The sequence below is a fragment of the Pleurodeles waltl genome, chromosome 7 (assembly GCF_031143425.1).
Source record: "Pleurodeles waltl isolate 20211129_DDA chromosome 7, aPleWal1.hap1.20221129, whole genome shotgun sequence".
Classification (NCBI taxonomy): domain Eukaryota; kingdom Metazoa; phylum Chordata; class Amphibia; order Caudata; family Salamandridae; genus Pleurodeles; species Pleurodeles waltl.
The window spans coordinates 1,057,879,535-1,057,905,355 of record NC_090446.1 but is presented as its reverse complement, the minus strand read 5'-3'; positions in this window follow the sequence as shown (position 1 = coordinate 1,057,905,355).

Sequence of the window (25,821 nt, the reverse complement as noted above, 5' to 3'; positions counted from 1 at the left end):
GAAGTCGTAATGAGGCCCTAAGTTTCCTGGAGATTTAGCAGTGACATTTGACTTCCTCTGGGTCACATCCTGAGGTCATTGATATCCTCTTCAGAATCAGTATATGCCAACTGCTAGGGCAAATTTGTGGAGTGATTCAGCACCCAATAAATTGACCCTTTAGAGGCAAATATTTTTGATGTTTTATTGTTTATTCTGTTCCTAGCCCAGCGGGGACTTGCTTTGGGCACTGTATGAGGCTACTTACTATCTCTTTCACATTTCTGAATTTGCTGGTTAAGCCTTTAGTTTTCAAATCACCCATTATGAGGGAGTGTTTGAGGTTTACATTTGTTTCCACCAAAACCCTTTGTATTGCCACAGTGGGGCTTGAACATAGTCCTCACTTTCTGATGTAGACCTCTTTTGAGCTGCTGCACAGTTGTCCTTTGAGAATTCTGACCTTAATAACAGTCTTTCTCACTGCCGTAACATCAGCAACATGTGAGCAAACTTGAGCTCTGTGTCTATCCACCTCATACCACCTTCTTTCCTAATAAGTTGTTTTTGAGGACCCGGGCTTCTTATCTACCTGAAGTAGTCAATCTTTTTCATGGCATTCTTTGCTGCCCCTCATCTTTCTATGGATGAAGAGACGCTCCTCGACTTGAACCCTAAAAGAGCATTGATTTTTTTTATATTGATCGTACCATGGAATATCCAGGGGCAGTCAGATCTTTGGAGGCTTTTCTGCAGCAAAGAACGGCAAAGCAATGCAAAAATTTCTAGACTAGATACATAGCAGAGCTTTGTGATGCAGTCAAATAAATTACATGGGGAAATGTAAACAATTTCAGGTTAGACAAAATGCTTATGATAAGTCTGGACACTGAAGAGCAGTTGAGTAGTAGCTGGGAATGAGGCTAGAGAAACCCTGGTGGGGTTTTGAAGAGCTATTTAGGAAATTATGTTTTGATAGCTTCTTCAAGATACTGCCTTTTTGATGTGCGTTTGGGCAGCCGTTCAACATTTTGCTGCCGTACCTTAAAAGGAGTCTGTCAATGTGAATGGATTTGCAAATTTGAGAGTGCTTCTGTTTCTACTCGAAGAATGTGGTTATTGGAGAGATTTTCTGCAGTGTTATGGTAGGTGGCATTGTATATGATGCAAACTGTTTTGTATGTAAATATGTTTTTTGCTGAAAGGCATTAGGGAGATGAGCATTTTTGTGCGATGCCTTCAAATATTTTGATATTTGAGATCTTGTTGGTTGCTACATGGAGAGTCTCCTTGAGTCAACTTTGACTTTACTGGCAGTTTAACTCTTTCAACAGTGATTGGTCATCTCATAGGTATTTGCTTCCTTTGTTTGAGCTAATTAAGACCCTTTGGGTCTGTGCTAGCTTTCAGTCATAAAGCCACTGTCACAAGACCAGCATTTAATGTACAGATCACCTATAAAAACAGGGTACAAGCAGAGTCACACCCTGGCAAATCTCGTTGTTCCAATGTGTTTAAAATGTTGCTATCAAACTAGTTGCAGGAACTGTCACTGCAACTAAGTGTTTACTCTTTTAGCTGGAAGTTGAAGACCACATTTAGTTTAAATTTGGTTGACTTGGTTTTAAGGCCATTCTTAATCTGGCACTTCTCCAACTTACAAAAAGATCACTCTTTATCACCTTGCCAGAAGGCTAAGCAACACAAATAAGTAAAGGTTTGTTTTTCCAAGGTTAAAGTTCAAAATCACAGGAGGAAGAGCTTTTTTCACTTCACCGTCCAATGTTGTGGAATGTTGTTCTGCAAAATATTAGGCTCATGTCCAAGACCTTACTGTTTTAGATGACTTTGATGCCCCAAGTCAAGAAAATATCCTTGAAAGGTTGGCGTTATAACTGTTATTGACTTATTGATTTTTTGATTGATTCAGGGAGACTGTTAGTAGTACATTCTCATGAGCGATATGAGAAATCAATAGTGCTTTGGCAGCTAACTTGAGTTCTTTTTTTTAGGAGGGAATAGCTTGGTTATAGAATAGTTTTAATTGCAGTCTTGTGCTTTTCCCCAACTCTAGATCATCTAGGGCAGACTGGATCTAGGAGGTTTATCAGCATAACCCCTCATGTAAGTAGGTGGTGTTGTGTGGCTGCACATGATCTGTAGTGATGCCTTCTTGACTGCAACTGAATCAGAGACATGCCCCTCTCCCTACCCCACTCATCGCAAGGTGGTGACCTTCGCATCACTGCTAGTTTGGGAAGGTCATCTGGGAGAGATGGAGGTCAGAGGACTTTGGTTTCCGTCAGAAACCCACCTCCACAGCAACCTGCTGCAGTGAGGCCATTCGCTTGGCATTGAAAGCCTTCATGCTGTTTATCGAGGGGAGGCTTGTTCAGGTCCTCACAGACAACAACACTGGCATGTGGTATTGCAAGAAGCAGGGCAGGGTAGGGTCCTGGGCTCTGTGCTAGGAGGCCCAGCCCCTCTGGACCTGGCTAAATCATCTGGGCTTCTCCGTGATTGGACACCACTTGCTGGGATCGTTTAATACCAGGGTGGACAAACCCAACAAGCAATGCCTGATGGATCACAAATGAATGGCACTTAGACCCATAGGTGGATCAGGTGGTCTTCCAGCAATGCGCAGAACGTGCCTCTGCCTAGAAAGCAAGTGGCAATACTTTTGCAGTTGGAGCTCTACAAGGCTCACTTTCTGAGACTCATTCCGCTGAGAATCAAACACAGGAGTCTTGTATGCCTTCCAGCTGCTGCCTCTCCTGCCCCAAGTTCTCATGACGATCAGGAACGACCAGGTCGAAGCCATTCTGGTAGCTATGGATTGGGCCTGGAGTGTGTGGTACACAAACTTCAGGACATGAACATCTGCCCCCTGCTGCAAGAGGATCTTCTGTCAGAGAAGCAGGACATGATGTTGCAACGGGTCCTGCACAATCTATGCCTCCATGAGTGGAGAGTGAGCAGTGGCAGTTGACTGCACTCAGTCTACCACCCAAATTTCTGGGTGTCATCCTGGCGGTCAACTGTTGTTCTACAAAATTTGTTTACTCTGGGCATTGGACAAGCTTGTGGCTTGGTGTGGCACCCATAGCATAGACCCGGTGCAGGGTAAACTATCAGATATGTTACTGTTAGTCTATCTTTGGCCCAGCAAAGACTTACAGTGGGAACTGTTAAAAGTTATCTGTTGACCCTTTCTACCATTTTGTATTCTGGACTAATCATCCTTGTTAAATATCACCTGTGTTGGACCTGGCCCTTTCTGCAGGGTCATCCTCAATCTATTTGCTTCCTTCCCCCTATTTTTTCTGACCTATTTTTGTTGGCTTTAGGACCCTGGGCACTTTACCACTGCCAAACAGTGCTAAAGTGCATATGCTTTCTGTGTAAATTGTATTGATGATTGGTTTATCCATGATTGGCATATTTGATTTATTAGTAAGTCCCTAGTAAAGTGTACTATGTGTGCTCAGGATCTGTAAATCTCCTGTGAGTCTGCAGCACTGACAAGCAATCCCGTCTGCGCCGGTCTGTGACCCGACCGTGACCGGCGCCAGAACCCCTGGACCTCCCACCGCCACCTCTACACACAAGCAGCTCTCCTCGCACTCAACCTAGGATGCAACAACAACTGCAAGCTTGCATCACCAGCCCACACCCACGGACCATTCAGCTGCCTCCACTGCTGCCAATCCTACACCACCAAGACCTTGGACCCGGCACAACCCACCAACAAGAACACTCTGACACCGAAGACCCTCAAATGCATCCTCCTCAACATCTGCTCCCTCCATAAACACACTACCGAAATCTGGGACCTCTTTGACAGCACCACCCTGGAATTCGGCTTCCTCTCTGAGACATGGACCAACACCACCTCAGGCCCGGACATCGCCATCACCATTCCCCAAGGATACAAGATCACCAGGAAAGACCGCCCCAGCCACCCCCCCGGAGGGGGGAATCGCCATCGTCCACAAGTCTAACATCCGTCTCAGCACTCACTCCGAAGACCCCACAAGCCTGTTGGAATACCTTCATTTCTAACTACAGAGCAGCCCGACATCCACCCTCAGGGGAACCCTCATCTACTGCCCACCTGGACCCCGCGCACCTTTCGCCGACTCCATCACTGACTAAATCACCACAAGCCATCACAGCCACCAACTACACACTGCATGGAGACCTCAAATTCCACCTTGACAACCTACAAGACCCCAACACTGCATCCCTCCTAGACAGCCTCCACAGCATAGGGCTCTGACAGATTGTGATGGAACCAACGCACTCAGCAGGACACACCCAGGACCCCATCTTCACAACAGGAACCTCTGTCACCTTCAGTCACATCTCTGAACTTCCATGGACAGACCATTGATGCATCCATTTCACCTTCAACACACCCACCATCCTCAGACCCCAGCATCAACCATCTCACAGAAGTTGGGAAAGAATCACGACGACCAGCTCACCACCACCCTTGCCAACTCCGCTCCCTCCATTGCACACAATGACGACCAGAACACCGCAGCACCCACCTTTCACAAATGGACTGCCGACTGCGCCAACACCATAGCCCCCCTCAAAAAGAACAGCACCCGCACTAAGAAAGCCAGCTGGTTCACCGTAGAACTCGGAGAATCCAGACGGATTTGCTGACGCCTCGAGAAAATCTGGAGAAACACCAAATCCACAGAAGCCCAAAGCAACTTCAGAGCTGCCACCACCGCACAACACCAACTCATCAGAAGCACCATAAAGAAAGCAATACAAGAAAGAATCTCCTCACACGCACACAACAGCAAGGAACTCTTCAGCATCATTAAGGAGTTCACGCAACCCAACATTGAAACAACGGACATCCTACCATCACAGGACCTCTGCGACAAACTCAACACTTACTTCCACCACAAAATCAAGACCATATATGACAGCTTCAACAAGGACAACCTACGCGCATAACCCTCTCCACCAGAACCCGACACCAAAAAACCAACGATCACCAACTTGACCCCTCTCACCACCGAAAATACACTGAAGACAATGAAGTCCATACACTCCGGGGCCCCCACGGACCCAAGCCCCCACCACATCTTCAGCAGAGCCGCTGACATCATCGCCCCCAAGCTCCGCCTCACCATCAACTGCTCCCTAGCTGACGCCTCCTTCCCTGATGACTGGAAGCATACCGAGATCAACCCCCTCCTCAAAAAACCCTCGGCAGACCCCACAGACCTCAAGAATTTCAGGTCCATCTCCCTGCTCCCATTTCCAGCGAAAGTCATTGGGAAAGCAATCAACAGCGTACTCACCACTTTTATCAAAGACGACAATATCCTCAACGCCTCCCAATCCGGATTCAGAAAAAAACATAGCACTGAAACGGCCCTTCTGCCCGCAACAGACGGCATCCGCTCTCTGCTGGACAAGGGAGAAACTGCGGCACTCATCCTGCTAGACATCTGGGCGGCCTTCGACACAGTCTCCCACCACATCCTGATATGTAGACTTCACAAAGCCGCCATCAGAGACAAAGCCCTCGACGGATCCAATCCTTCCTCTCAGGTAGAACTCAACGAATGAGACTCGCCCTTTTCCTCTTGGACCCAACACCTTCCACCTTCGGAGTTCCCCAGAGGTCCTCCCTCAGCCCCACGCTGTTTAATGTCTACATGGCCACGCTGGCCGACATCATCAAAAGCCACGGAATCAACATCGTCTCCTACGCCAACGACACCCAACTCATCCTCTCCCTATCCCACGAACCCAACACAGCCAGACACAATTTCTGCGAAGGCGTGGAAGCAGTCGCCAACTGGATGAAAAACAGGTGCCTTCAACTAAACATGAACAAAACAGAAGTACTCATCATGGGCCCTCAACCAAACGCGTGGAATGACTCCTCGTGGACACCCACCCTCAGAAGCCCGCCCACCCCCACGAACGCCAGTAACCTCGGGATCATCCTGGACTCCAAACTCAACATGGGTGGCCAAATCAACTCAGTCACATCCACCTGTTTCTGCCTCCTACGCAAGATATTCAAATGGATCCCCCTCGAACACAGAAAAACCGTCACGCATGCCCTCATTACCAGCAGACTGGACTACGGCAATGCGATCAACAGTAAACTCACCCGTAAACTACAGAACATCCAGAATGCCGCTGCCAGACTGGTCCTCGACCTGCCTCGACACTGCCACATCTCTCAACACCTGCGCACACTACACTGGCTTCCCATAGAGAAAAGATCAAGATCCTCACCTACACACACAAAGCTCTCCACAACACCTGACCAGTCTACCTGAACATGTGACTCAACTTCCTCGTACCCCACAGGACCCTACTCTCAGCCCAGCTCTCTCTCGCAGAAGTACCCCGCATCAAGAAAACTAGAATAGCGGGATGCTCTTTCTCCCACCTCGCAGCTACAGCCTGGAACGTCCTTCTGCTCCACCTCAGACAAACTACCCTCCTCCTTAACTTCACGTAGGAGCTGAAGAATTGGCTCACTGATGAACGCTGCACACACCCGCACCTCAGTGCCTTGAGACCCTGTTGGGTGAGTAGTTGTGCTTAAAAAGACACCTGATTGATTGATTGTGCCACCCACATGAATAGCCCTGCAAACATGTCTCAGGCATGCCATTTCAGTCCCTGTGCATGCAGTTTTACACTGCCATGTCGACCTGGCAACAGCACCCACTCGGCAGGTCCAAACCTTCCCTTTTACTATATGTAAATCACCTCTAAGGTAAGCCCATGGCAAGCCCATGGGCAGCAGATATGGATATGGAGTCTCTGAACTCACAATTAAAAAATACATCTTTTGGTGAAGCTGATTTTTTAATTGTAAGTTTGAAAATGGCACTTTTAAAATGTGGGTATTTTCTTGTTTAAATATTCTGTGCCTCTGCCTGTCTGTGGAATACATGCCTAAGTCAGGATGTCAGTTGGGCTGTTTTAGAATTCACTCTAGACAGTCACACAAAAGGAGCTGAGGTGTTGCCTGCATTTCCTGATGGGTCTTCCTGAGCTGGAGTTGTGAGAGGAGCTGACACTTGCACCTGAATAGGGCTGTGCCTTTCCTCACACAAAGCAGTCTCCAACCCCCTGGAGTGTGTCTGGGGCCAAGGCAGGAAACGGCAGGGTATTGTGCATTACAAAGACTTCTCTTTAAAGTTTGCCTGGACAGAAATGGGTATACGTACAGGACCTCTGACACCACATAGTTAAAATATTACTGTACTAAGAACATACTGCCAGGAAGAAGAGATGGAAGCTGTAGAAGGGACTGCCACTCTGCCTGTTGCTTTGCTGTGTTGGCCTGCTGCTTACTGCTTCTGTCCTGGGAGTGAAAGGACTAGACTTTGCTTTCTACATCCTGCTTTCCAATGTTCTCCTAGAGTTTGAACTGAGCTTGTCTCCTTTTAAGAAGTCTCAGGACCATCAACGACTTCATCTGCCAGCACCTGGGCTCTCTTGCTGGGAGTCCTGACTTCCAACTACTTCCAAATCCATTTCCTGGGCCCTTGGAAGTGAGTTCTGATGATCTTAAGGAGAAAATCCATGCATCAACTACCAGCACCAATATAAATCGATGCATCTCTGGAAGGATCCAACACAGTGCCTGCTTCACCACATTAGACCAACACAGAGTGTCTGGATTGTTGACACATCGTCCCTGGGTGCCAATTTCTTCATCAACACTGCACCACAGTAAGAAACTGAGCCTACGTGTCCAGAAACCGATGCATCACGTCACCTGACAGTAAGGAACCAATGCATCACCTCCATGCAACAGTAAGGAACAGACGCATCACCTCTCCTGGCAGTAAAGAACCAACGCATCACTTGCTTTTCTGGTGCCTCTCCTCCCCTGCACCTGTTCTTGTCTTTGATTTTTGATGCACCTAAAGTACTTTGCGTAAATCAAATACATCCATTAGTTTCTATGGACTAAACTTGCTTGAACTTTTGAAAGTGATATTTTTAATTGTTTACTGGTCTTGTTTACTCAGACAATCATTGTTTATTGTTCTAAACTGGTGTGAAGTACTTTATGGTGTTTTCACTGTTTTACTGTGTGTGTGTATGTGTGTGTGTGTGTGTGTATACAAATGCTTTACACATCGCCTCTGAGATAAGCCAGACTGCTTGTGCCAAGCTTCCAAGGGGGTGACAAAGGGTTACCTTAGTTGTGTGACTTCCTTACCCTGGCTAGAGTGAGGGTCCCTACTTCAACAGGGTGTAAACCACTGCCAAATAGAGACCCCATTTCTACCAACGTTGAAGCAGATTTCTCTTTCACGGCCAACCTGAAGAGGAAATAAATCTTACGGCTGTGCCCAAGGCTTTGCAATAGAACATACAATTTGGCCTTCCTAAACCAACCACAATGATCATCTAGACCTACATCATGCACAGACCCTAATAATGTAGCACATCTGCTAGACAATAGGGACTCTGTGGACATGACTGTACAGGAAGTAACTTTGCAGACAATGATAATCATTGTCAGACACAGACATACACTACACGATGCTGAATCAAGGAAAGTCAGCATCAAGTGGTGGAAACCATTCTGCAAGACAGATGCACATCAAGATCCCCTCTGATGTCAGGAGTGGTTGACGAACAAACCTGTGGGGTCCTGTGAATGATGTAATCTCTCTATTGCAATGTGTAGTACTGCTCCCTTAAGCCATACACTGACTTCCTACTCATAACATGGCACTACTCTGGTACAACATGAAAACTTCTACTCAGTCTTGAGACTCTCTATAGTTCCTGAGCAGTGACCATCTAATTTCCTCCTCGTAGGGTGCTACATCACATTCATATATACCTACACCTCACCCTGTCCCTAACCACCCCCCCAGCCATTGTAGGTCACGCAATCATTAAGAAATCGCCAAGCTTAGCTTGAGCCTCTCCTCTTTCCTTCTCAGCTTTTGACCCTCTCAGCCTCTCCTTTTATTGGTCCATATCCTCCACTTCACCTAAGGAAGTCACTCATGCTGTTGATCCTGAAACTGAGTCCACCATTCACCCTATAGTCCTCCAACATAGTATACAAGACAAAACAAAAATTGGTGGTTGATGCTTAATGTTCACACATCCACATTGAGATGTATGACAAGTAGATTCAAGTTCAGGGAAATTGTTGTGGGTGCCAACCACCACAGGGGTTAATGCACTGATCAAAAAAGAATTGAACTGTGCTAAAGCAACACCAAAGAATACCAGGGCACACCAAGAGTAGTCCGAAAATCAGTTCCAAGGTGGAAAGAAGAGTCCAAAGTCCAAACACAGTGTAGCGGTTGATGAGATTTATTCTTCTTGGACAAGGTACATTCTGCAAACAGCTGACACGTGTTTCGTCACAAGGACTTTTTCAAAGCTGTGGGTCAAAAATCATGGATACAGAACAGTATAATCAAAGTATGCTAATGCATGATGCCAAGCAATTAACAACCTCTAGCAAGAGTTTAAAGAAGAGATATAGAAAGAAAAGTGAAGAAAGATAGGTGAATAAAAAGAAAATGACTAGAAAAAACTATTATAATAGGGTACAGATGTTGTAATGAAGATTTATGTGCCTCAAAATGAGGAAGAGAATCTCAAGGTGAGTGAGAATACGATACAAGACAATCACTGTGCTCCGTGGAAACCAGGATGAAGAATAGTGCACATATTATGAGTCGCAAGAGAAAAAATAGAGGTGAGTGGGATCCTAACTATGAGAGATGAAAAATGAAAAACCAATGTGAAAGTAAAGCAATGGTCTGCCTATTAACATATCTAGCAGGCCAGGATGTGAGACAGGCAAGAGAACCAAGTGATGAATCATTCCCTTTGGATGAGGAAGGAACATACCAAGATTGTAGGTGTAGGTAGTACTCATGGAGAGAGCTGGTTAATTTCCAATAATCCAAAAGGGTTCATGTGGTAAATCTGGTAGAGAAACTACCATGTACTGATATAATGGTGACAAATAATTTCTGAGCAAGAAGTCTCTGAAATCATGGATATTAGTCACGTGGAGAAGAAATGGCCATGATAAGCCTAGGATGAGCTGGAAAAAATACAACATTAACAAAACGTTATTGAAAAGACAAAGTTATGTCTGTAAAAATATTGTTAATTGTATTCTTGAACAAAGAGGAAATGTTTATAAAAGCAAAATACTAATGGGACTCAAAAAGTATCTGAACACAACAGTGAACCTCCTTTCATCTTTGGGGTTCACGACCAACGTGCCAAATTCACATGTGACTTCCTCCCAGATGCTCCCCTTCATGGGAACCATTCTGCACACGGTTTGGTCTTATGTCTTTTGCCTAGAAAGGAGAGTCTAGGACATTAAGATTATGAGTCCAATCTTTCAGCCTATATCCTGCATTTCAGGGAGTTTGACTCTGAGGCTACTCAGGCTAATGACATCCTGTTTGTCAAGCACGCCAGGTGGCAAATGTGAGGTCTGCAGTGAGATCCTGAAGATGCAGTGGGCTGTACATCAAAGGGACCTCTCTAACCATGTGCGGATTTCAGTGGAGGCTGTGAAGGACCTGCATGGCAGGTTACTGGATGGAGAGTGGGTCAGCTGCAGACCCCTCTCCCTACCCCACCCAGACCTGACACTGCTGACTAATTTGTTAATTCTGGGTTTGGGCGGCCACATGGGAGAGGTGGAGATCAGGGCCCTCTGGTTTCTGGAGGAGTCCCAGCTCCGTCTTAACCTTCTGGAGCTGAGGCCATCCACTTGGCATTGAAAGCCTTCCATACATCCATCAAGGGGAGTATTGTACAAGTGCTTGCAGACAACACCATTGTAAAAGAATAAATTATTTCCGAAAGAAAGGAAATGTGCACAAGTTCAAGGTGTAATCTTGGATATTTATTTGTAAGCTCGAGCTGAGAGTCACAGAATGACCGCTTCCCAAGCAATTCCACCTTTTGTAGACAGTTTCATGTTATTTATACATTCTTGATTACATAAGTTAATACTACACAAGCTGACTTATCACCAAACCCAGACAGGGCGTGCAAGGTTTAGATTTATCAGCACAAACATGCTCAACCTGAGACATCAGTTAAAATGTCTGCCTGAAAGTACACGAGTCGCACATAGATAACAGAACAAGAAGAGATTCAGGCCCTCATTCTGACCCTGGCGGTCGGCGGAGAGACGGCGGTCGGACCGCGAACAGACCGGCGGTATTAAAAATGGCATTCTGACCGCGGCGGTCCCCGCCGCGACCGACCGCCACTTCTCCACTCCGACCGCCACGGCGGTCATGACCGCCGGGCTGGAGTTTGCGCACTCCGGCCCGGCGGTCGTCCCAAGACCGCCAAGGGTATTATGACCCTGCCTACCGCCGCGGTTTCTTGCGGGCGGGAACCGCCGTGCGAACCATGGCGGTAAGCACTATCGGGGCCAGGGAATTCCTTCCCTGGCACTGATAGGGGTCTCCCCCACCCCCCACTACCCACCCGAGTCCTCCCCCCACACCCTCCACCCCCCTGCCACCCCCCAGAGGTGGTACGAACCCCCTCCCCACCCCGACATGCACATACATGCACCCCGACATGCACACACCCCCAACATGCACATATACACACCCCCTACACACACATACACAACGGGGACACATACCCGCACACATACATGCAGACATGCGCACCTGCCGAACAGCACACATTACCCATAGACACAGCAGCACCCCCGCCCGCATACACGCACTCACACACCCCCTCTACACACTCACACGCACACCCCCATGCACGCCCACATCACACAACACCCCCCCCCCCTCCCCTCACGGACGATCAACTTACCTTGTGCGTTGGTCCTCCGGGAGGCGACGGGAGCCATGGGGAGGTGACCGCCAACAGAAGACCGCCAACAGAAGACCGCCACACAGAAATGTGGGTCGTAATTCTGTGGGCGGTGTTCTGCTGGCGTGGCGGTGGAGGTTGACCAGTCTCCACTTTCCCGCCGACCGCCAGTGTGGCTGCTGGCGGTTTTCCGGCGGAACGCTCCCAGCGGTCAGAATGCGCACAGCGGCATACCGCCGCGGTCGGCGGTCTTCACCGCGGCGGTAACTCGGCGGTCTTGCGAAAAGACCGCCAAGGTCAGAATGAGGGCCTCAATTTTCTAAGAAATGTAGGACAAGCTAGAGTGTACATTAGCAGGCCACAATTTTCGACAACTCATAAGATGAAGGCCTTTATACAAAATGAATTCGAATTTATGTATATTCCAAAATATGTATTTGAGAATGCAGCACTCTTTCTCAGCACTGCAATGTGATTTTGAAACAAACAGGCCACTGTAGGGTCATGGACCATGTGCCTAGAGGCACTACTCCTCTGTAAATGGCTGAACCATCAAGAAATTTTCCTGGTGGTGAACCTCCTGGCAGAATCTTTAAATGCCAGTCCGGATCACGAGTGGAAGTTGCACCCAGAGTTGGCACAAGGTCTCTTCCACAATTGGGGAGAACATTGGCTGGATCTATTCTTCACTGCCGAGAATGCGCATTGTCAACAGTTTTGCGTATTGGAGTTTCCAAGGCATCTCACACTAGCAGAAGCGTTCCACCTAGAGTGAAACTCAGGGCTCCTGTTTAACTTTCCGCCCAGTTCCCGTCGGCCACCAGTTCTGAAGAAGATCAATACCAATCGGGCCTAGGTCATTCTTGTGTCCCTTGTAGGAAGCTGTCTGTCTATATAGTGCACTAAAATGAAGTACACTATGCAGAGAGCCCAGTGGATCCCCAAAGGTGTGAAGAGGCTGAAATAGATACATCTAGTGCTCTTTTTTGGTAGTGTGGGTGAGCAGTTAGACTTCTCAAGGAGTCGTGTTAAGTATTTGTTGTACTCATAGAGGCAATAAATGAGACACACACTCAAAGAATAAATCCGAGACCAATTTAGAAAAATAACAGTTGCTTTTATATATGCTTTGAACTGAGGAACTTCATTATAAGGTAAGCAATTTTTAAATGAAAAATACTTTGCTGTTTAAAAAATTGACACAGTGCAATTTTCAGAGTCTTCAATATTAACCTATGGGAGGAAAACAAGAATGCAGTTTTTACAGGTAAGTACACGATTTATAGTCCCAGTCTTCAGGGTTTTAGACTGTCACACGGCAAGGCTCAGGTACCAAGAGTGCACCCACAGCAGCATGGGAGCGGCTGAGTGCGGAGGTCAAAGTCGGAGTTGTGCCCAATGTTAATCAATAGAGACTGGGGGAATGAAGACGTGCTGCCCCTAGGTAAGTACAAGCGGTGTCAGAGGTTGCTCTCTGGGGTTTGAGGCAAGCACTAAGGAGGCCACAAGCCAGCACCAAACTTACACCCTCAGCGGCACAGGGGTGGCTGGGTGCAGAGTGCCAACACAGCGTCGGGCACTCAATGCAATCCAATGAAGACAGGGGTTATCTGCTGAAGAGCTGCTTACAGGTGAGTAAAGCGGGGTCAACGGTAGATCTCTTGGAGTTGAGGTAAGTACAATGGAGGCCACAAGGCAGCACCAAACATACACCCTCAGCGGCACAGGGGCGGCCGAGTGCAGAATGACAACATCGCGTCGGGCGCCCAGTGGTATTCAGTGGAGGAGATCACCTTCAGGAATAGGCTGCAGGCTCTGGCCGGGAGAGGTCAACCCACAGCTGTCCAGGTAAGTTGAGATGCCAGGGATCATAGGGACACCAACGGTCCAGCTATCCAAGGCTACGGGGCTCTGGGTGCAGGGGTGTGTTTTGGCATCAGAAACTGCTTAACAGACAGGTCGCGGTTAGGGGGGGGTCCTTGGATTTAGGCTACAGGCATCACTGTAAAGTCTGGCAGGGGTCAGCCCATGGTGGACTCTTGGTCAGAAGCACTGGGGAACCTTAACTCGACTGGTGGGCCACTTGGACCCGGCTGGGGGCTTCGGGTGCATAAGTGGTTCCAGGCGGCAGTTTTGTGGTTCCTCAGACAGACTTCTTCTTATTTAGAGATGGTTTCTTTTAGATAGGCCCGCTGTCCACAGAAGTTCTTGGTCTTTATCGAAGGCAGGCAGTCCTCCCAAGGCTTTGGAGGTCACAGGGTTGCAGGACAGTCGTCTTCTGGGTATAAGTTCTTTGAAGGCTGCAGACAAGCTGGCAGGGCTGAGACCAAGTAAGTTGTCTTCAATCTTCTCAGCTGGGCGACTTCTGTGTTGGTGACAGGAATCTGATTCTAAGGTTCAGGGATGCCACCTAAATACTAAATTTAGGGTGACTACACCCTTCCCATGACCACATCCTTGGGTAAGTGGCATAGCCCTAACCCTATTGGCCTAATTCATTCCATTCAAGATGGAGGAATTTAAAAGGTAGTGTCCATTTCAGCTTGTTCACCCTAGGGGTGGGACTGGCATGAAGTGGCCAGTCCTCCTAATTTACCTAATTTTCCTGCCAATCCTGCTGCCAAAAGTGGGGTCAAGAACTGGAGGTCGGCCTTTGAAGCTCCCCATCCTGGAATGTCTGTCCTGCCTGGAAGAGGAGGTCACATCGCTGCCCAAAGCAGGCTTTTGTTCTAAGCCCTCAAAAGCATTGGTTCTCACCTCGGGGGCCAAAACTCTGTCTTAAAGTGGCTGTACTGGTTTTGACCACTCAATGCCCACACTAGGAGTAGGTAGGTTTTTCAGAGGGCACCTCTAAGGTGCTCTCTGAGTGCATGTATTAATAAATCCATCACTGGATTCTGTGAGGGTTTATTAATACAAGATGTTTGATACCAAACATCCCTATTGTCAGTGAAGCCATTGTGTAGCTGGGGAACTCGTAATGACCAGTGTCCAGCAGATGTACTTACAATGGCTTCACTGTTCACTTACTATGTCTGAGAATCGACAAAGACATAGCAGGGGCATATCTGCTAATGCAGGTATGCCCTCGCATGCAATATAATGCACCCTGCCTTTAGGGCTGGAAGGCCTGCTAGAGGGGTGACATATACATTGTATGCAGTGCAAAGGTGACAGGGCACACAGGCTGTATGCCATGTCGTGTTTTCCTTTTAATTCTGCAACAAGACACGCAGTCTGTGAAAGCAGCACTGTGTGCACTTAGTGAGGGGATCCCTGAGGATGGCACAGTTTCTGAGGCAGCCCTCAGAGGCCTTCCTTTAGTACCCTATGCCATAGGTACCAGAAGTACAGTCGCTGAAGGTTTGTCAATTGGGAAGAACTACTGTGCAGTTATAGGGAAAGTGATCTGGCACTGGGGGCCTGTTTAGCAGGGACCCAGTGTACTTTCAGTCGAAATTGCCCTGGGAACCAGGCAGAAAGTTGGGGGAGGGGTGGCGGGGGACAGGTGAACATGTCAAAAGAGGCACTTTCCTACAGCCCTGGATTGGGCATGGACAGTATGGTATCCAGAGGTCCTAGGAATTAGCATCTATCCAAAGATTAAGCTGCCCCTACGGGGGCATCTACTGTAGCAGCAACAGGTCAGCATCCTGCACCTGGGCCTTTGCAATCTCTATCTTCATGCTTGGAGATTGAGTGGCGGCAGCTGAACACCTTCGATCTTCTTCCAAAGGTTTTTGATGTCCTCTTGGCAGGAAGGCATCCTTCCACAAAGACAGTGCACACCTGTTGTTGGAACAAATTTGTGGCTTGGTGCAGCACATGCCAGATTGACCACCTCCAGACAACGTTTTCTGGCGTTTTGCCTCTCGCACACCACAGCTTTGCTCTAGGCATATTTAAAGGTATCTTTTGACCTTCGGTGGTTTCCAGTTCAGCCCTAATTGTTTAAATCACCTATTGTGATGCATTTTGAAAGGCCTACAACATTCGTTTGCTCCCTGTCCCTTTGTCAGGGCACAGTGGAACCTTAACTTGGTCCTCACATATATGACGTGCCCTTCCTTTGAGCCTCTTCACAGCTGTACTTTGCTGTACTTTGTTGCTTCCCATCCTTAAGATGGTGTTCCTAATTGGCAGAGCATCGGTGCGGCATTCAAGTGCGCTTCAAGCAGTGTTGACCCACAGTACCCCATGTTCTCCACAGTTCTGTAGAAGTGAGCGTCCTTCTTGTCGAAAGTTGTGTTGCCCTTCCATGTCCAGTGTTCTTTGCTCCACCTAAGCATTCTAAGAAGTAGGTTTGAATTTAAAGCTTGGACCCTAAAAGAGCACTGAGCTTTTATATCGATCATACGACACTGGATGGACTATCAGCTCCTTGTGGGGTTCACCAGAACAAAAAAGGACAAGGCCATGCAGCAAAGGACCATCTCTTGATCATGCTTCTCATTAAAATCTGCTGTGCACTGGCCAAAAAGCAGCCTCCAGAAGGGATGTGTACTGATCCAACCAGAGCCAAAGCTGCTACCACTGCCATGGCCTGCAGAGTTGCTAACCAGACATTGACGAAGCACTACTGCCTGGATAGCCGGGTTCACCGAGAGGAATATACCACCTGCTCAGAGCTAAAGGACTTTTTGGATTGAGTCCATTCACAGATCCACCTCCAAATAGGTACTGCTTTGCTGCCATTTAAGAATGTGAGGAAGCTGCTGTTAGAAGTCTCTATACTTCTTACCTTCAGTAACACTCTTTCTGGGTTGAACTGGAGATTCCTCACTGACTCTTCCATCCTCCCTGTTCTGTGCATTTGACTCTATTCATTAATAAGATCTGAAGTCTAGGAATCTGCACCTTGGTAAAAGCTAATTTGCTTCTGGGACCTTGCGTCTGGGGGCAAGGAGAGCCTCAAAAGCAACGGACGTCAATGTGTGGGATTGTTGCCTATATTGTCCCCACATATAATTTCTTGTTTCCAGACTGAATTGGTGTTAGTGTGGTGCTGCACTGCGCCACCTACCGACACTCAGAGGTACTGCTCAGAAGTTGCCAGATCCACTATGATGCCTGGGGAATATTCAAAAGGTGAGGAATCTGAGGTTAGGTAGAGTCTCTACCAGAAATAGTGTTACCGAAAGTCAGTAACTTGTTCGTTATGTTCAGAGTTCAGGCTTTGGGACTAACATTAGTGGCAACAATCTATATGGGGTCACTGCATTTTTTCACACAATACCGAAGTACACACACTTTTCTATAGGAAGACTTCTGGTTACTTAGGTTTTTCACGTCACTGATTTTTTTCTTGAGAACCATAATACGTTGCAAATCATATTTCAGACTAACTGTATGTGAAAAGAATCCTGCAGATAACCCAGATGTTTCTTGACACTTTACTATACATATTTCCCTCTTCTGGGGCAAATGTCTATGCCAGTATGTGTTTGAAAGACCTTGAGGGTTTGTGAGGATGAAACTGGGCTTTTCTCCTGTATACGGTATTGGCTTCCTTGTTGAGTCATGTGGTGGCAAAGGGTTATTGTTCAACTTCCTCCAGTCAAAAAGGCAATGGCCATGGCCACTGATTATGTTTTCTCCTTCAGGATTTATGGTCCTGCACAAAAGGTTGTCTAGCTCAGTGGTTCCCAACCTTTTGACTTCTGTGGACTCCCACTTTATCATTACTGGAATCCGGAGACCCCCTCTGAATCATTATTGGAATCCAGGGACCCCCCAATGAGTAATTACTGAAAGCTGGGGACCTAATCTGTTAATAATATTACATTTTCTAAACAGTTGCTGACCCCCTGAGGAGGCTTCATGGACCCCCAAGAGTCTCCAGACCACAGGTTGGGAACCACTGGTATAGCTCATCTACATTCTGAAGGAGATTTCTCGATGGAGAGCCTCTCTCACTAGAATTATTGTCACAGTGCTATTTGGAGTGAATCTTAGTTTTAAGCAGTCCATTAGACTAGCGGAATCTTGTGCAAAAAATACATTCTTGGGTAAATAGCAGCATTTTTACCCAAGAGAACACAACTTGTGAGTAGCCAGTCTGCTGAAAGAACATGATTACTTCTACATCCAGAGATTGCTTCCACCTCTTCAGTTTCTAGAGAAGACCACGAGTAGGCTGGGCCGCAAGAAGATTTACACTTTCAGGGATATTATTCCTAAATTGAACTAATTTTGGGAATATGTTGGTGATCAACTGATGCTTGGATGTTTTTTCTGTCCCTAGTGACCCTAATAATTTCCTCAGATATCTAAAAGCAGTCGCGGCTCGCTTTGCTCACAAGGGGTGGGGTGGGTGGGGCGCGCGGAGGAGGGGAGGTGGAGGTGGGAGGGTTTAACATGTAATAAAAAATAAAAACTTACCTCATCTGCCGCGCCGCTCATCTTTCTCCCGTTGCTGCAGCCAGGCACAGGCTCCCAGCCTGCCCTGCGAGAAGCATCAGGATTGGTTTGGAGCCCAGCCAAGGTGCTCCCAGGCAGACTGGGAACCTGTGCATGCTCTCTCCAACCCAGCAACACTGTTGCTGGGCTGGAGAGACCCTACTGCGCATGTGTGTTTGGGCGGCCCAAGACAGCCGGCCAAACATACATGCACACGGAGCGGAGTGCACAGTGCCCCGCCCCCGTGGCCCCGCCGTTTTAACAAACGGAATGTGGTTTAATATTGTTTCGTTTGTTTCAAGGTTTTTCAGCTTCTGCTGCTGGTGGGTGGGGCGACACTCATCTGCCCTGACAGAGGAGCTGCGGCTGTCTAAAACAGATTAATTTTTCTCTTGGGGATTAGTATCTTCATGTTGATTTTTTTGTTTTTAGAACACACAAACCATGACAGAATGCCCCTTTGCAAACAGCAAGGCAAGAGGTACCTTTCTATAGCATTTGTACAGAGTAGAGAAAACTGCATTAGTCACTTTTGGGTTCTGATTTTTGCTGCCAGAATCCATTGTAAAGGTGGCCGGGTAGTAATTTCACCGGGATTGGTGGGTTGCCTACTAAGTCTTGGGCACTGGTGCCACAGGAGAAAGCAACGTTCAAACAATGGCTTACAGTGTGGGTTGGAACTGAAATTACTTAAGTAATGTCCGGTCTTACCGGGGAGGTTCCTGGGGACTCTAGGATTTGCAGAAAGTTAAAGTCTACTTCTCCCTCTTCACCACACAGTGTTATGTGTCCACGATTGCCAGTTTTTGGGTGATGGTGACAGTTACCAGAACAGTGATGAGACGGTTTGCACATCAGGTTTTCGCCCTTGTGCATGGTTAGAGTTCTGCATGATTCAAAATGTCCACTGCCTTCTTTTGACCTCTGTTTCCTTGATGACTGATTTTCCAGTCCAGGATGGCCATCATTGACATCATAGTTGATGACTCTTCACTTCTGGGTTAAAAGGGGATCTGTCAGTATGTACACCTGCACTGCCGTTTGGCTATGTCGGTAGTTGATGGCAGGGAGGAGTGGGATCTTGCAGGCCCGTTGGGCTGGAAAGAACAGGAAGCCATTCTCGACAAAGTTGGCTCATCATCGAGGTTCACTAGAATGGGCATCCACATTGCATTCAAATTGCATCCCATTCGTTAGCGATGGGGTGTTTGAAGAGGGTCAGAAGCCTCTTCTGTTCGAATGGTCATTTCCTCAGCCTCAGCCCAATGGAGGAGATCCAGATTCCACCTGTCTAAGGCAAGGAGGCTGTGTTGATTGCTACTTACTAGTGATAGCTCGTTTGGCGAGCAGTGGTGCTAGGTCTAAGAAATGTAGGGTCGTTTTTGCTTTCTTCGGACACCTAAAGATTACCAATGCACAGGCTTCCCACATTTCCAATTATGAGAGTCCCATCAGCTCTGTGATCTACAGCAGGACTCTTGACCAGAAAGATGACAAATTAGGGCAACCCCAAAGCATGTGATAAAAATCAGTTGAGAAGCCATGCAGGAGGCACAGACCATGTTGGCCAAGTGGAATAGACGGTTTACCTTGAATGAAGGGTGAAGAATTGCACTAATTTGAAGTAAGCATTGCACAACACTTACTCGAGTATTTTTGGGCTCTTGCCCATTCTTTGTCATGGAGAGCTCTGAGGAACTCAAGTTACCGCGTGTCCTAGAGTGATTGAAATGGGAGTTGGGTACAAGTCAGGATGACATTATTAAGGCAGTTAACTATTCTCCACCCATTTCCCATGGTTTATATGTCCTATACTAGGCCATGAGTTGCAGGTTCTGTGTCCGTGATAGCCCAGTCAGCTCAGAGGATATAATGTAAAGACCCATATGTCCAAAGAAGGCATGCCTTTCTTGTGTTTTCATCACCTCTTCACGTTCTGATGTTATTGGTTGCTACTTAACTCTCTCCGGGTATTCTTGTAGATTTACTTATAGGAGCCAGTATCCAGCTTCCGTCTTGTCCAAGATGCCCTCATGAATACTGGTGGTAAGTAGTCCTGCTTTTTAATTCCCTTGAGTACTGTTAAGTGAAATATTAATGATTTCTCTACTTACAGGAAGTGCTGTGCCCCCAACCTACTTACCCAAGCTGGTGGACCAATGTTGTTTTCTCTGTCTACCTCCGCCCTAATTCCACTTCACCTACTACCCCAACGTCTGCAGTAAAATCAAGGTTGAGGGAATTAGGAAATTTGGAGACCTGTGCAGTCCTAAACAAAGGAGATTGGGGAGAGGAAAGAGATAGGGAGGACACCTCGTCTTCCCAAAAAATATCCTAACAATCACAGTGAGAACACTCCATCAAAGAATTAAGTGAAACCTACTTGCTACTTGATGTTTTTGCTTTTTTTAAAGGATTCTCACCTACGCAAGTGTGTGGCATGCTTCATCATCAAGTCCTTGACTGATACTATTGCCAGTACCGGGTGGGCTTGGCCCCACTATTTAAGGGAGCTGTTTGGTGATAATCTCAGGGATTCAAGGGATCAGGAAGGGATTAAAATAGCCTACATGTACTCCCTGAATACCTTTTTCTAGGGTCTCAGTGGCGAGTTAAAAACAGGGTGGGATGTAACCAGGAGAAATTATAGCCCCCAATATCCTCTGGTTGACATGTTTCAGCTGGTGGTGTTAAATGAGACCAGGGGATCACCTGGCTTTCATCTAGGAGTTGGGCATACTGGAAGTCCTGGGTGATATATGCATGTTATCTACATGCAAGAGGTGTGATTCAGTGTTACCACCATTGGTTTATTGAATTAACTTTGGCAAGCAATAAGGATCTGTGTGGTAGTATGAAAGACAGGTGACTCATTGGTCTTAAGGTTCTTCCACCTTGCCACTATATCTCATCCCCTATGTATCTTTTTTAACTTACAACTGGTGCACTGAACACCAAAAAAGTGGTTCCCCAAAAAGGAATTCGAAGGCAGAGTAAGGAGGTAGAAAACAAAAATATAAAGAACAAACCACCTCTGTTTCTATTCCTTTAATGTCACAAAACAATCCTCAAATATGTATAAAAAATGTTGTTACAAAATATTATCAACATATATTTTTTCTTCAAAATATTCATATATATGAAACTCAGTTTTAATAAACCCCTCAACCCCGTCTTCCCTCATTCACATCAGTTAAAAACAACAACCCCGGGCAGAGGTTCTTTCACAATAATCATGTGCACATAGTATTGTCCTTATAAACATTAGTGATCAGCTTCCAATGGACCTATAAACAAAGTTGATGAACTATTCGATCGGATATTCTTTCTTCACCACCTTCTTCGAGATCAATCATTCATTCACAAATCAATTGAGCTGGGTTTATCTGCATGCTGATCGGGGACACAAAAAACATATTTTATTATCCTTCTTATTCTAGTCACCCTCATACATATAAAAAACACTATATTGTCTCAACATCATTCAACTCATAAAAAGCGTGCAGTGCTCTCATCTATAAAGTACCCAAACGGTTATGAGCACCACCGCCCTCAACAGGTCTTCACCTGGTTAGTATTGCATCTCCAGTGTGTCAGTCACATCACCTGCTAGTGAGACATCACCCTGTGAACTTCCGTCTCCTTACCCTTTCACTTACTTATCTGTTCTTTATATTCCTCTTTATCTTTACATGCAACTTACTTCTTTCCAATCTATTTAGGTGGCTCCTCTGTCCGCTCGTCATGTGTCTGATAAAGATGCCTATTGTGAAATGAATACCAGTTAGGAGCTCAATCTTATAGTGCTTGCATTAATATTAGACCTCTGGTCGCCAGGAGAGAGTATTTGCTCCACCCACATGTTGAGAGTCAGGAGTACATGTTTTGAATGGACAGAAAGTATGTGCGTCCACAAATAAGATCGCATGTATGAATACTGGATGGAAACAGGGTGTCTGTAAAAAGAAAATACCTGCTGAATCCAGAGGTTCATAGTACACAATAAAGTACTGGATAGTATGTAAACGTTCCTATATCTAGATCGGAGGCTCATATTATGCTTTACGTTCCTTGCTTTTAATTACCAACTCAAGCAAATGCAAAAAAGAGTTCATCAGCCAGTTGGAGAATAGGGATAACAAACCAAACGTGGCACATCACTCCCCTACATTGTCATAGGCTGTGAGCAAGAGTATTCTTTTATTGCTACTTTGCTCAGTCCTGGGCTCTATGGTGCCTACTTTTCTATGCCATAAGTGTGCGTAAAAAAGTGGGCAGTAGTGAGTTGCTTGTGGCAGTAAATCCCTCCAGCCTGGAAGCTGGAGATCTTCGGTCTCAAGGTAGCCACTATCACCAGTGAATGGTGTTACGGCTGCTCCTGGAGAACTGTCCCAAATGCCCACTGGCCCTAAGGAAACCATATTATGTGAAGTCTTGTTTGAACTTTATGTGCATCCAAAGATTCCATTAAACTGCCAGGTAGCTTGCCTTATTAATTACAATTAATCAGAATTATTTTAAAAGCCTGTTTAGGTTTTGCTGTCACCCAAAATACCTGGTTACAGATATCGGATCTAAATGTCTTCAGACAGTTTCTCTCAGTCTACACCCAACACTAGCTCAGTGGAATCGTTCAGAACTGATTTTCTCAAATGTTGTCTTCTGTTAGTGAAGTAACAAGTTCCTGTGTGTTCTTTCACAGGAGTGGTCACTTTTCATCTGGCCTACTTTGTTCTTTCAGTTGTGGTCAGTAGGGACAAATACCTTTGGCTGCCCTAAGTAGAGGTGACTCAATGCCCCTATCCCTAACTTCTTTAATATCTGCCATGTGGCACATTCACTCGTTAGATCCCTACATTCATTCTCCCTTGGATGCCCCTGTGACTTGTATTGCAGAGTAATTGGTCCAGTGCCCATGTGACATCTTGCTCTTCATTTTAATGAATGAATCAGAATGTTGTGTGGCCAGGAGACCTTATCAAGAGTCTTCACTGCTTTACCTTATGGCATGTTGCTCAGCAGCAGAGAGCTACACTGTGTGTTTGGAGCCCACCCAGAGTAGTTGATTATCATGCCCAAGACCAGTAGTCACACTACTGAAAGTTGGTAGCAAGTGAATATGGCAATAGGATGCAGGTCTTTTTACCTGACTCACAGTGGTGTGACTGCTTACCAGCTGTCCCTGGTAAATGTGTGAAGAATGTCACAAAGGTAATCCTCGTCCCCATGATTGTATGTGAACTGTGCATGAATGTTCCAAGTGCATTTGTGGTGGGATACCTATGTTGAGGGCACCGCTTTCTGTATAAAGCCTGTAAAGTCGTAGTGTGCCATACAGAGTTATAAGTAGCCAGATCTAGATGTCTCTCTTTTCCATGCGTGTATCTTTGTGGTGCTCCTTAGTTTCCTTTCTACCTCTGAAATCCTCATAAAATCAGAACCGCAATCTGAATTTCATTCATCACCCTGCGGAAGTATGTTATGTTGCCTTGGACTGTACCTGGAACAGTTTCAGCACGTCGAGGTGTGGCCTGCTGAAACTGCTTGAACACTTCAACAATGACTATGGCCTGGAAGCCTGGCCAAGGTGCATATCCCTGTAGAAAGTCATAGGATGCCTACCCAGCTCCTAGTATGCTGAAGGCATACACTCGGGCGTGGCCCATCTGTAAGGATGGAGGCCCCCACCCCACCTTTTTTTTGCAAACATGATGGCTGTCTGGCTGGCTGAGCCAAGGTTAGCCTAACAGATACTCTTCATATTCAGGTCAGGCTAGCCAGATACTGTACATGCGCTAAATGTGCAGGCACCTGGCTGCCTGAGCTGAATTTTCCTGGGCTAAAAAATTCACAGCCCTGTGGGCTTGACCTAATCAGCCCGGAAAAGTGTTTGGAGGTCCTCCCCTCATGACGAACTGGTGCATCACAGATAGACTCAGACATGGGCGTTTCAGTTTTAAGCTCTAAAGTGTCCAGTGCATAGTGTCCATCAATGACGCTCATCACAGAATGAGGAGGGGTCAGCCCTCTCGCTGAACCCATCCCACTCTGTGATGACCAAGGTACTTGCGCCTCTTCTCATTGGCTGACCTTAAACAAGGTCAGCCACAAAGAGGAGTCAGCAGTCCCAATCCTCCAGGAACCACAGAGGTTTCCTTCCCACCACTCCAGATCACCACTGCGGCCTGGTTAGTTTTTTTTTAATATTGTGTGTGTGTGTATATGTATGAATGTATGTATGTGTATTAATTAGTGCATGCTGCTGTGGATGGGCATGTGTATGTGCTTGTGAATGGTTAGTGTATGTGAGCATGCTTGTGAATGTATGAGTGTAAGTGTGCATGTAGATGGATCAGTGGGAGTGTGTGTGTGTCTGTGTGTTTGTCCCGCTCAGCTCGCCCCTGCTTAAACTACAGAGCACCGCTGCCTATTACTGTAAGTGAAAATTGCACCCAATAATGGTTGCCATGGAGCTGTGGGCAATTCAGTAGGAAACACACTTAACTATGATTTCGCCCCCATAAACTTCATACCTAAATTAAAACTTGTTTGGACTGTTGGACTGAGCCACCTTCCCTAGGGCTGTGTATAAGCTGGTCACTTCAGCATATCCAGCGTTTCTCTGTTCACTTAAAGAAGCACAGCACACTGGTGGAAAGAAAGTATCTCAGCAGAGCCAGAATTGTTGCCTGTATTGCTTTTCCGTGATAAGGTCTACAGCTGTAGAGCAACAAAGGTCTGTGCTGTTGAGTCTTTCTGAGAAAGAGTTTGACAGCCGTTTGTGCTTATAGCATGACTTGCACAGCCAGAGCCTGAGATAAGGAGTGCCCATATCTCTTTGAGGCACTTAGTACTGCTAAGTTAGACCAAACCTGGTTCGTGGGTTTCATATGACATCAGCAATTCTTATAAGGCTTCCATAACTGCCCTTGAGTCATATGAGACCCACAGAACTGGCTTGGCACCTTATCTCAACTCACAAACTCAAGTTGCCTACTGGCCCTTGGACCAATCATCCACAGAGAGAAAGACAGGAAGGGCATTTTTTAATGTTGGATCACTACACCAGCGCAGACTATCGTCCACATATATCTTCTTTGATGCCCAGAGGAAAAAAGGAGAGATGAATGTGTCATATCAAATCTCTTTGGAAAACCTAGATAATGCCCCTAAATCGTATGGTACCACATTAGGACAGGCAGAATCGGTAGGGTGCCAATTTAATGCTGCAATAAAGGTCTTTATGTAACAATCCCACACATCTCCTGACTTGAATTATGAAGTATCTAATAGCATGAGAGACAACAAATTCAACCGTATGGGATCCAGTCCAGTCTATATATTAATATACAATAAATAAATGTACTTAACTACTGGCTCCATAATGCCCCCGCTGTAATTCTTGTAGTGGTGCTTTACCCGAGAGACAGTAAGCAGCATTTCAAGCACCCACAGCCCTACTGCATACACTTTGCTGCTGAATGGCAATGACCAAGAAACGTGTCCAGAGAAGCAAGAACTGGCTGCACTAATATTCATGGTGAACCCTTTCTACTTATGAGAATTTATATATTTGTACATAAT